Genomic DNA, 12,436 nt, shown 5'->3' with positions numbered 1-12,436 from the left:
ATCGGTGGACATGGGGTTGCTTATGCCTTTTGGCTGTTTTGGTTGCCTGTTTTCGTCAGTGAAGCTAACTGGAAGCAGGGTAGGGGGGTGGGGTAGAGAGTGTGTGACACTTGCCTCAGGCACAACTTTCGAGGGAATGCCACAAAACTCCGTCATCAAGATCAACAACATTCTAAAGCAGGATTCCGTAAAAACGAAAATGCATGCAAAATGAAACACCCCACCTATGATGAACAAAATATCAAGATTTAAAATGTCCAACAGGGCCAGGGCCGGGCAGGGCGGGGGCGGGGTGGGGGCGAGGGAGCAGGGGAGCTGTGCAGGTACAGGGTCGGATCCTCTCTTTATTTATGATTTTCACCTTTCCTTCACCATGGATCCTTTTGCATTGATTTTGAATTTTTAAAATATGTATCTTGATGATTGAGTTTTTGGCGCCCTCCCCTGGATTTCATTCCTGAGGCGAATGCCCCGTGCACCTTACCCTAGACCCAGGCCTGGAGAATGTCCCTATATGCCCCAGGGACAGGTGACCCCATCTACTGGGGGGAGACCCACAGTCCCCCCATGTAAGACCATTGACCACATTGACGGGGGAGGGTAGACCCACAGCACCCCGCCCCCTACTGACATCCCCAGCAAGAAAATGGGCACATCCACCTGCACCTCAAGAATGAGACCCTTTGTCTCTACAATTGATCAACGGAGCCACATTTTTAGTAACGTTGCAGGGAAGGTGCTAATGAGACCAAACTTTTATTGGCTGCTGAGCATTTTGGAGGCGGGCCCTCTCTGGGGGCTCCCCGCCCCCCCCCACAAGGTGGCACTTCGGGGTCCTGGCAGGTTTACAGGGAAGGAATTGAGGCCTCCGCAGATGGTGTTATGAGTTCAAGGGCAAAGAGCTCCGAGTCCTCTGAGGATATTCCCAGATGCACCAGGTAGCCCAAGACCCCAGGGGTGACACCGGGATGTTTGGAGCCCAGAGAGGACGGGGTGTGGGGGGGCACCCGGGGGTCAAGGGAGCCACCTGGGGAGCGGACAGAGCAAGGGGAGTGCGGGAGGCTGAGCAGGTGCTGGCCTGGTGGAGGCAGGTCGGGTCCGGGGCAGAGGCCCGGCCTTTCGGGAAGAGGCTGGTTCCCGGGAAGGGTCCGGACACGGGTTCTTTGAGGCTCTGCTTTGCTCTGGCTGGAGGACGGCACTGGGGTGCAGGCAGCATGGACATTCGGGTCGTGGGAGGCAAGGTTTAAGGGAGCAGCGAAGAACTCAGTCACCAAAATAGTCTTTTTTTTTCCTCTCATGTTTTAAATTGAGATACGATTCACAAGCCATCAAGCACGCTTTTAGCTGAGCTGGTGTCCAGCTCAGAGGGCTTTGAAGAGTGACCACCCTGTGCAACCATCACCACTGGCCCAGAGTGAGAGAAATATTTTGATGTGACAGTTTGACTCAAACAGATGCCCCCCCAAATCCAGGATGGACGGAATCGTAGGGTGTCCCATCGAGGCAGGATCAGGGTGCCGCAGCAAGCCCTGTGCGAGCCCCGGCCCAAGGGAAAAATCAGGATGACTGATCTGCCCTGATTAAACATTTTGAAAATGTATCTGTGGGTTGTTGTTGTTGTTGTTGTTGTTGTTGTTGTTGTGTTTTTCCACTGGCTTGACTTGGTTAAAAACATGACATCAAAATAAGATTTCTCAGGGCGCCTGGGGGGCTCCGATGGTAAAGCGTCTGCCTTGGGCTCAGGTCGTGATCCGAGGTCCTGGGATCGAGTCCCCAGGTGGGGCTCCCGGCTCAAGCGCGGGGGAGTCGGCCTCGCCCTCTCGCTCTGCCTGCTGCTCCCCCTGCTGGTGCGCTCGCTCTCGGGCTCTCATCTCTCTCTCTCTCTCTCTCTCTCTCTCCCTGTAAAATAAATAAATAAAATCCTTAAAACAAACAAAACAAAACAAAAATAGGGTTTCTCATCCTGACTGAGTTTCTGCTTCACCCGCGTCCAGGCCCTGCTTCTTGGGACCCGGCCTGCAAACCCCAGCACCCCACCTCCACCCACCCCTGCACAAACCTGGGTTGTTCCCCATGGATGAAGGAAGAAACCAAGGAGGTTGAGGGGTGGACCTGCCCAGGAGGGGGGGTTCGCGCTCCCAGCCAGCATTGAGGCTGCAATGTCCTGGGAGGAGCCCCTGGCCTGGGAGGAGGGTGGGGGTGCCGCCTGGAGCCCCCCACGGTGATAGGAGGTGTTAGGGACCACAAGTTCAGGTTCTGTAAGCCGAGGCCCTGACCTCCGTGGGGTGGCACTTGGAGGTGGGGCGTCTCGGAGGGACTCGGGCTGGGTGAGGTCATGAGGGTGGAGCCCCAGGGTGGATTAGCGCCCTTATAAGGAGAAGAAGGGACACCAGCACTTTCTTCTCCACCACGTGAGGACCTGGTGAGGAGTGAGAGGCCTCCCCGGAGCCCACCCTGCTGCCACCCAGCCTCCTGACTTCCAACTTCCAGGACGGTGACAAGTCAGGGACCAGGGCTGAAGCACCCCAGGCCACCACGTCTGGTTGTGGCATCGGAGCTGGAGCCGAGCAGGAGAGGGCGAGAGGGGTGGGGCGGAGCGTGGGTGCGGACAGGGCCCCCCAAACAGCACATGGACGACTAAGGGCACCTCTGACTACTGGGATCTGGATCCTGGCTCTGTCCCTGTCCTGCTGCGTGAGCTTGGGCACCCCGTTCCGCTCTCTGCTCACGGAAACCACAGCGTGAGCCACGAGTGTTCTGAGCACCCACCCACCGAGTTCATTCCGGTCCACTTAGAAGAGGGCCCCGTGGGGAGCAACCGCCTCGGACTCGGACTCGGGGTGCTTTCTATCTTTGTGGCACTGATTGGAGGCCCGAGGGGAGCCGATACGGCGCTGGGGGTGGGCAGTAACACGACTGCTTCTGGTGGGGTGGGCAGGGGAGGTGACACCGAGGCTGAGACCTGAGTGACACAAAGAAGCCAAGCTTGGGAAGCACCAAGCGAGAGTGCTTCCAGCGCAGCATGTGCAAAGGCCCTGCAGTGAGGCCACACCCGGCCCAGGGAGCCCCAGGGGGCTGCAGCAGAGTTAGTGACGGGGCGGAACGGGGGAGATGAGACCAGACACGGGGGCCTCGGGGACAGTGACCGGGGTGTCTGGGTATGACTCTGGATGTGCCAGAAAACCATTGGCAGGTTTGAAGCAGGAAAAGTGCTGATGTCATGACTGACATCATGTGGGTTGTTGTTGTTGTTTTTTTTTTCCCAGAGATGAGCAAGACCTGATTCCTGTCCCTAAGGAGAGGCTTCCGGGTGGACTGGACGTGAGTCATCACCTGAAGTTTGAGATGTTGGTAAGACCAGACGGGCTGGGAGGAGGTGACAAGAGCAAAGGCCAGGAGGCAAGAAGGCCAGGCAGGCTGGGAACTGCTGGGGAGGGGCGGGGGCAGGGAGCAGCAGGTTGAGGGGCTTCTGCTCCGAAGTCACACTCACCCGGCGCGCACCCCTCCTGCAGCCCTCCTAAGCTGAGGGTCCCGGAGCTGGGGACTTAATCTCTCAAACTCCTTCTTTTCATGGAAAAATCACAGTAGTGAAAAGGCTGCAAGAAAGGGTGACCTAGAAGCACGGGAAGCGCTCCTCTGCACCCCTCCCCTGCCGGGGTGACCTGGCAATCTGCTAGGAGACACTCCCCGGACACCCCTGCCCTCCAGGGTCCCTCGTCTGCTCACCCTCCCCAAATGAAATACTCCCCCCTCCTCCAAGCCCTTCCTGCTGCCCAGGCCTTTGCTGTCCCTCTCCCTGGAACACCCCTCCTGCCCTGGGTCACCCGGCCTCTGTCCCCCTCTCCACAGGGCTTCCCTGGCCACCAACCGAGATGCTTCACACACACCCCACCGGCACATTTCATACCCCCCCTTTTTTTCTCCTTAGCATTTAACACCTGCGCACATGCTATATACCTCCCTTACCTGTCGTAATTATTACCGTGCCCTTTGCTACAACGTGGGCTCCGCCAGGGCAGGGGCTCGTGTGTTTTGCTCACCGAGGTAGTTCCAGCACACAGTAGGTGCTCAATAAAGAGGCTTTGGTCATGGGGCCCCTGGGGGACTCAGTGGTTGAGCGGCTGCCTTGGGCCCAGGAAAAAAAGAGGCGCCGGTCGCACGCCTGAAGGAGTCCCCTAATCAAAGAAGGGGCCGGTGGGGTGGCCGCCAGTGAGCTGACTGGCATCAAGCTTCATCATTCGCGGGGGAGTTCCTACCCCTCGGGGGCTGAGCCAACCGCTGGCTGGAGGATACAGTTCCGGGGAGACCGCAGACCACCCTCACCCCAGACCCCGGGAGAGGCCCCGGGGCCCAGAGCCACGGGACGCGTGGGGAGTGTTGGACTGACCCCCATAGGCGGTGTAGCCGAGTCCAAATAGCCCACGCCAGGCAGCTTAGCACGGCAGGGATCTATCTCTCCGGGTTCTGGAGGGCAGAGGTCCAAGGTCAAGGTCGTGGCAGGGCTGGTTCCCTGGGGACATGTCTGGGCCCTGGAGGGGCTGGCGCTCCTTGGCTCACGGGCGCCCGGCTCCCATCTCTGCGTCTCCCTGGGGGTCTGTGTCTTCACAAGGACGTAGGCCGCCTCAATCTCAGTGGCCTCATCAGAACTTAACTACTTATATCTGCAAAGACCCCACAGGGTCCCCCTCACAGGTTCCAAGGGGCGGGGCTTTTGGGAAGGGGGACCGTGGTCAGGCCAACAGACGGTGAAGATTCGGGGCTCCCAGGCCGGAGGAGGGCCACACGTGCAGACAGGCCGGCCAGCAGGAGCGGAGGTCGGAGGTGCCCGAGGGGTGCTCCAGGGGCCGGGGTGGGGCTCCTCGGCTCTGGCTCCCAAACAGGCTCTCAGACCCACCCCTTCTCTCCAGCCTCGGGGTCACCACCAGCCAGGCTGCCTCTCACACTAGTGGGACCCAGGGCAAGAATTCGGGGCACAGGGGTCGCAGAACCCACGTTCGGAAACCATCCGGCGAGAACCAGCTGCTGCCGCCAAGTGCTCTCTGGGGTCCCATCCAGCCCCCCACTCGGGCCGCAGACACAGGGAGCATCGGGCCCGGGCGGCCTCACAGCCCAGAACGGATCCTAACCCACGCAGGGAGGACGTGCGCGGCGGGGAGCCCTCGGAGGCTGGCGGCTGCTCCCCAGGTGCCCCCAGTGCCTCTCACCTGGGAGCTCCACCCGAGGGAGCCTGACGCCCTGTCCCCACAAAACGCGCACCCCAATACTAACAGCAGCAGTGTTTCTAATTTCCAAAATGTGGAATCAACCCAAATGTCCATGGACTGATGGCGGCTGAGACGGCCGAAGCTCTCCACCCGCTGGAATTCCGTCACCTGCAGCAGGGGCGAGGCCCCCACGCCGCCCGGGCGGACCCCGAGCCACGGGGCGCTCGGGGAGGGAGCCACACACAGGAGGCCCCACGGGTGGGAGTCCCGGTGTGTGACACGTGCAGGACGGCTCGTCCACGGAGGGGGGCTGGGCGCTGGGCACGGGAAGGGATGGGGCTTCTTTTTGGGGAGATGGAATGTTCTAACGTGGATGGTGGTGGATGCCGAGTGCTGTGAATATTTTTTTAAAAATCACTGTACTGTGCACTTTAGGGCGAGAATTGTATGCTATGTGACTTTGTGACTTTTGTCTCAATAAAGTTGTTGGGGAATCCCAGCTGCAGTCCTGGGACATCCCTCCCCTTGGTGGATCTGGTCGCGGCTGCGTCTGGGACTTGCCACTCGCAGGGACCCCCTGCCCACTGCAGGAGCAGATCCCACGAAAGACGTCCCACTGCGCTGCAGCCATGGGGACGTGGGACCCCACGGACCGGGAGAGGGGGTGGCTCAGGCCCCAGCCTGGCCCTCCAGCAAGCTGGACCCCACCCAGGGACCCCATCCACCCGCCTGGGACAGAGGACCTCCCCTCTGAGCCCCGCTCCGGGAACTGTGAGATGTAAGCCAGTCTGTAGCTGTTACCCCGAGACAGACCCGACCCACACCCACGCCTCCGAAGCTCCCGGGAAGCCTGCGGCTGACATTTTCCTCCCGGCGGGGGCGTGGGGAGGGTGGCCCGAGCCCACGCCGCCTGCCTCTGGTTCTCTCTCCCTGGGCTTTGCTCTATAGAAGGGTCCTCGCCTGCACGCAGGTGGCTTCCCAGCTCGCGGATCCACGCCACCCCCACCCCCACCCCCAAAAAACCCCAGCTGCCCCTTGCTACCTGAGTCCGGGGCTGTGCACAAGGGGTCACAGCGCGCCTTAGGAGGAGGCTCCAGAGGGTGGGAGACAGGGGGTTGTGAGTCCGGGTATTGCAGTGAGGCCTGGACAAGGATGTGGGAGAGGTCCAGGCGGGGGACAGGGTGTCTGAGCGCAGCACCCACCGCAGCCCTGGGCTCGGCAGTCCCTCCCCGGGTGACTGTCCCAGCACCCTCTTCACCTGTGCTGGTCGGTGGCTAGCAGCTATGTGCGGCCACTGAGCCCTTAAAATGCGGCTGGCGTGCCTAAGAAACCACTTTTTTTTTTTGTTAAGTTTTAGTTTTGGAGGGGGAGGGCGCCTGGGTGGCTCAGTCAGTTAAGCGTCTGCCCTTGGCTGAGGTCATGATCCCAGGGTCTTGGGATCGAGGCCCACATTGGGCTCCCGTCAGTGGGGAGCCTGCTTCTCCCTCTCCCTCTGCTCCTTCTCATCCTGCTCGATCTCTCTCACACTCTCTCTCATAAATAATTAATGAATGATTTAAAGGTTTTTTTTTAAAGATTTATTTATTTATTTATTTATTCATGATATTTATTCAAGAGAGAGAGAGAGAGGCAGAGACACAGGAGGAGGGAGAAGCAGGCTCCATGCAGGGAGCCCGATGCGGGACTCGATCCCAGGACTCGAGGATCGCGCCCTGGGCCTAAGGCAGGCTCTAAACCGCTGAGCCACCCAGGGATCCCTAAAGTTGTTTTTTAAGTCATCTCTGCACCCAAATGGGACTCAAACTCATGACCCTGAGATCATGAGTCACATGTTCTTCCAACTGAGCCAGCCAGCCATCTTGAAACCAAAGTTTTTTTTAAAGATTTTACTTATTTATTCATGAAAGACATGGAGAGAGGCTGAGACCCAGGCAGAGGGAGAAGCAGGTTCTATGCAGGGAGCCCGATGCGGGACTCGATCTCAGGACCCCGGGATCATGCCCTGAGCCGAAGGCAGATGCTCCCACTGAGCCCCCCAGGCGTCCCCTGAAACCACATTTTTTTTTTTTTTTAAAGATTTGAACACTTTCTTTTTTTTTTTTTTAAGATATTTTTCAGTTTTTTTTTTTTAATTTTTATTTATTTTTGATAGTCACAGAGAGAGAGAGAGGCAGAGACACAGGCAGAGGGAGAAGCAGGCTCCATGCACCGGGAGCCTGATGTGGGATTCGATCCCGGGTCTCCAGGATCGCGCCCTGGGCCAAAGGCAGGCGCCAAACCACTGCGCCACCCAGGGATCCCTTGAAACCACATTTTGAATAAGATTTAATTTAAAAAATTGTTTTTAATTTAAAAAAATTTTAAAGATTTTATTTGTTTGAGACAGTAAAAGAGAGAGAGAGAGCGAGAGAGAGCATGAGCAGGGAGGGAGGGAGACAAAGAAGCAGACTCCCCACTGAGCAGGGGGCCCAACACAGGGCTCCATCCCAGGACCCTGAAATCATGACCTGAGCTGAAGGCAGATGCTTCAGAGTGAGCCACCCAGGGGCACCCCTAGGATACTCTTTTTTTTTTTAAATTGAGACATAGTTGACATATAACCTTGTGCAACTGTAAGGTGTACAATGTATATGGATTTCACACATTTACATATTGCAACATGATTACCAGGGAGCATAGTTAACAGGTCTATGAGGTCACAGGATTACCATTTCTCTTTGACGGTAGGGTATTCTATTTATATTGGGCCCACGTTGGTTTTTTTTTTAAATATATTTTATTTATTTATTAGAGGGGGTTGGGGTGGGGCAGAGACCCAGGCAGAGGGAGAAGCAGGCTCCACGCAGGGAGCCCGATGTGGGACTCGATCCCCGGTCTCCAGGATCGTGACCCGGGCTGCAGGCGTTGCTAAATTGCTGAGCCACCGGGGCTGCCCGTTTTTGTTTTTTTTTTTTTAAGATTTTATTTATTTATTTCAGAGACAGAGCGCCAGCGTGAGCAGGGGAAGGGGCAGAGGGAGAAGCAAACACTCTGCTGAGCCCGATGTAGGGCTCGATCCCAGGACTCCAAGATCACGACCTGAGCGGAGGGCAGACGCTTCACCAACGGAGCCACCCAGGCGCCTCGGTACCACGTTGTTCTACAAAGCAGCCCGAGGAAAGTTGGTGGGTTTTTTTTTTTCATTTTTGATATATGAAATTTATCAAACACAGAAAAAGCATCTGTCACTTACATGTCCAGCTTAAGAGTAGAGACTTCACAACGACCAGCCTTCAGAACAGGATGTGGGGGATCCCTGGGTGGCGCAGCCGTTTAGCACCTGCCTTTGGCCCCGGGGCGTGATCCTGGAGTCCTGGGATCGAGTCCCACGTCGGGCTCCTGGTGCATGGAGCCTGCTTCTCCCTCTGCCTGTGTCTCTGCCTCTCTCTCTCTCTCTCTCTCTGTGTGTGACTATCATAAAAAAAAAAAAAAAAAGAACAGGATGTGACCCTGTGTTGAAGCCCCCACCACGTACCCATCCCCACCTGTCACCCCCTTCCTCACCAGCAACACCACCGTGTTGACTTCTGAGTAATCGTGTTTCCACTTTTCCTTTCAACTGCATCACATCAGCTAGGTTAGCCAGGTTTTGAATTTTATAAAAATGGTAGGATATTGCTGGTAGTCTCGTGGGCTTTGCTTTCTTTGCACAATCTTACACCTGGGAGGTCATTCTGGGGATGCGTGTCCCCGGGGCATTCATCTTCACCGCAGCATCATTTTCCACCGTGTAAATGTCCATGGAGGTTTGGGTCCACTGTTGGATAGATATTTGGGTTGTTTTTGTTTTTTGTTTTTCCTATTACAACAAATACAGAGGGTTTCAAAGCCCGAACGAGAACCTGCTTTGTGATAAGAAACTGAGACAGCCCCTGGACAACGGCCCGCCTGACACTCTAAGGCCTATAGCCTGCAGGGGCTGGATCCTTCTGTGCAAGTGAGCTTGAAGTGAGTTTTCATGAAGCCTTGGCCAGATGACCCAGCTACTCCGCACCCAGATTCCTGAGCCACGGAGATAAGAAAGGTGAGTTGCTTTAAGCCACTGTGTTTGGGTCTCTGTTACACAGTGACAGATGACTAGCACACTAACATTAGATCACGTACTTGTTTCACATCTGTCCCCGAAACTGCTTGAAAGCATAAAGCTGGATAAAAATCAAAATGGTTGCACTAGTGCTTCCACGAAGCTCGGTTTTATTTATTTTGTTTTGTTTTATTTTTAAAAATATTTTATTTACTTACTCCTGAGAGAGACAGAGAGAGGCAGAGACACAGGCAGAGGGAGAAGCAGGTTCTCTGCAAGGGAGTTCGATGTGGGACTCGATCCCGGGATCCCGGGATCAACCGCTGAGCCCCTGCAGGGGCCCCCAAAGCTCAGTTTTATTTTATTTAAATATTTAGTTTATTTATTTATTTATGAGAGACACACAGAGAGAGGCAGGGACATAGAGGGAGAAGCAGGCTGCATGCAGGGAGCCTGATGTGGGACTCGATCTCGGAACCCTGGGATCACGCTCTGAGCCGAAGGCAGATGTTCAACCCCTGAGCCACCAAGTGCCCCCAAAGCTCAGTTTTATTTTTTTTAATTTTTTGGGATCCCTGGGTGGCACAGTGGTTTGGTGCCTGCCTTTGGCCCAGGGCACGATCCTGGAGACCCGGGATCGAGTCCCACGTCAGGCTCCCGGAGCATGGAGCCTGCTTCTCCCTCTGCCTGTGTCTCTGCCTGTGTCTCTCTCTGTGTGTGACTATCATAAAAAAAATTGTTATTTTTAATTTTTATTTATTTTTTCAAAGCTCATTTTTATTTTATTTTATTTTAAAGATTTTTTATTTATTTATTCATGAGAGAGACAGAGGCAGAGACACAGGCAGAGGGAGAAGCAGGCTCCATGCACCGGGAGCCCGACGTGGGACTCCATCCTGGGTCTCCAGGATCACACCCTGGGCTGCAGGCGGCGCTAAACCGCTGCGCCAGTGGGGCTGCCCCTCAAAGCTCATTTTTTTTTTTTTTTTTTAAATTTTTATTTATTTATGATAGTCACAGAGAGAGAGAGAGAGGCAGAGACACAGGCAGAGGGAGAAGCAGGCTCCATGCACCGGGAGCCCGATGTGGGATTCGATCCCGGGTCTCCAGGATCGCGCCCTGGGCCAAAGGCAGGCGCCAAACCGCTGCGCCACCCAGGGATCCCTCAAAGCTCATTTTTAAAGTAAACTTTTCAGGGGCATCTGGGTGGCTCAGTGGGTGGGCGTCTGCCTTCCGCCCAGGGTGTGACCCCGGGGTCCTGGGGTCGAATCTCACATCAGGCTCCCCACAGGCAGCCTGCTTCTCCCTCTGCCTGTGTCTCTGCCTCTCTGTGTCTCTCAGGAATGAATAAAATCTTAAAAAAAAAAGAAAAAGTGCATCCCCTTAAGCAGGGGCTCCCGAGCCCCTTGACCTTGTTTGCCCACATTCCCTCTTCCACTAGCCACGTGGTTGGCTTGTGAAGTGTATCTGTGTCCTGCCCACCCCCCACCCCCCCAGCAGGGATCTCTGTTTGGGTCACACTGATGCGGCTCCAAGGCCTGGCACAGGGGACTCCATCAATACTGGTCTACGCCTCTAGAGCCTTCCACCCCGTAGGCCACAGCCGCCCGCCAGCCTCAGCATCCCCCCCACCAACCCAGATTCCATCTGGGATTATAGGCTCCAGCCCTCGGGCGGGCGGCCGAGTTCTGCTCCTCGATGCCGGGTTAGCCCCCGGCCTGGCCCTGCTCCGGAGTGAGCCCTCCCCGCGCGCCGGGCTCCGGAATCCAGGCCGCACAGATCCAGGCTCCGGAATCCGGGTCCTCGGGCCGGGCCCCGAGCCAGGGGCAGCCGTTGCAGTGAGAGTTTGAAAGATCTGGCGCCAAAGCCCGCGCGGGGCAGGGGCGTGGAGGGCCGGGGTGGGGTGGTGGGGGGTGGGGGTGGGGGGCGGTGGGGGGTGGGGTGGGGGGGTGGTGGTGGTGGGGGTGGGGGGTGGGGTGGGGGGGTGGGGGGTGGGTGGGGGGCGGTGGGGGGTAGGGTGGTGGTGGGGGCGGTGGGGGGTGGGGTGGTGGTGGGGGCGGTGGGGGGGTGGGCAGCGCCTGGAGGAGGGCTGCTCGCCCGGGCGCCGCCCCCCGCCCCGACACAGCCTGTAACCCTCTTGCGCCCCGGGCCGGCGCGTCCTGGGTTCGAATCCCGCCTGCGCTCCGGGCGGGGGCAGCCTGCGCAGGCGGAGCCCCACCTCGCGGGGGAGGGGAGGGCTGGGAGCCGCGGTCACCGCCCCGCCCGCCCGCCTAGCGCCAAAATTTGAAAGTGGCGGACGCCTCCCAAACCGCCCGGGGAGGGGGAGCCCCGGACCCCACCCACGGGAAGCGCAGGGCTCTCTGGGACTTGCAGTCCAGCCCCCCCGGGGGTCCCGCGTGGGGTGGGGGGAGCCCCCGGCGCCCGGAGATGGGGCGGGGCATTGGGGCCACAATAGGGTCACCGACGGGAAGGCGGAGGAGGGAGGAGGGCTGGAGTCCGGGCGGGGACAGGATGGGCGCGCAAGCGCAGGTTCGCGCGGGTGGGACCCCCCCGCAGGGCCCCGAGTGGGGACCAGGTCCTGGGGGGCTCTGGGCGCCGGTCAGCGGGAGCTCTGACCAGGAGGGCGCTGCAGCTCGCTCTGGGGCGGGAGACCCCCTGGCGCCCGCCGATGTCAGTCCCTCCCTCCCTCGCCCCCCCCCCCCCCCCCCCCCCCCCCCCCCCCCCGGCCCTGGCCCAGGGGCGCCAGGGACCCCTGCTCCGCTTTGAGCCCCCGCGCATCCTCCCGACTGTCTGCGGCGCCGGCTATTCCCAGTGATGAGGGGCAGCCAACAGCTCAGGCCATGACCCCCGGGTCCGGGATCGAGTCCCGCGTCGGGCTCCCCGCAGGGGGCCTGCTTCTCCTCTGCCTGGGTCTCTGCCTCTCTGTGTGTCTCTCATGAATAAATAAATAAAATATTTTTAAAAATCAAAGCACAAGGGAGCTTTGGAGAAGACGGCATAGTGACAGTGAGCTGGGAACTCGTTCCTGCCCTGGTTCTCAGGTGGTGCCCCTCCGCCCCCCCCCCCCCCCCCAGAGAGGGGAGTTGAGTGAGCATCAGGTGTTCCTGACAGGTGAGGATGCGTGGCGGGGACACCTTCTGGCCTCCCCAGAAGGCTGGAAGGGCAATCA

General features: G+C 58.0%; 1 long non-coding RNA gene across 1 annotated transcript; it reads left to right on the top strand.

Annotated features, from left to right (window-relative positions):
* Window positions 1-2,428: 2,428 nt before the first annotated feature.
* LOC121494382 lies at window positions 2,429-5,732 on the top strand. The gene is made up of 2 exons (XR_005988800.1): window positions 2,429-2,900; window positions 3,267-5,732. It is a non-coding gene; the product is annotated as an uncharacterized LOC121494382 (long non-coding RNA).
* Window positions 5,733-12,436: the final 6,704 nt, after the last annotated feature.

Source organism: Vulpes lagopus, chromosome 7 (assembly GCF_018345385.1).
Source record: "Vulpes lagopus strain Blue_001 chromosome 7, ASM1834538v1, whole genome shotgun sequence".
NCBI classification, from domain to species: Eukaryota; Metazoa; Chordata; class Mammalia; order Carnivora; family Canidae; genus Vulpes; species Vulpes lagopus.
Note: the sequence above shows the minus strand (reverse complement) of the source record. Positions and strands in the feature narration are given on the sequence as shown.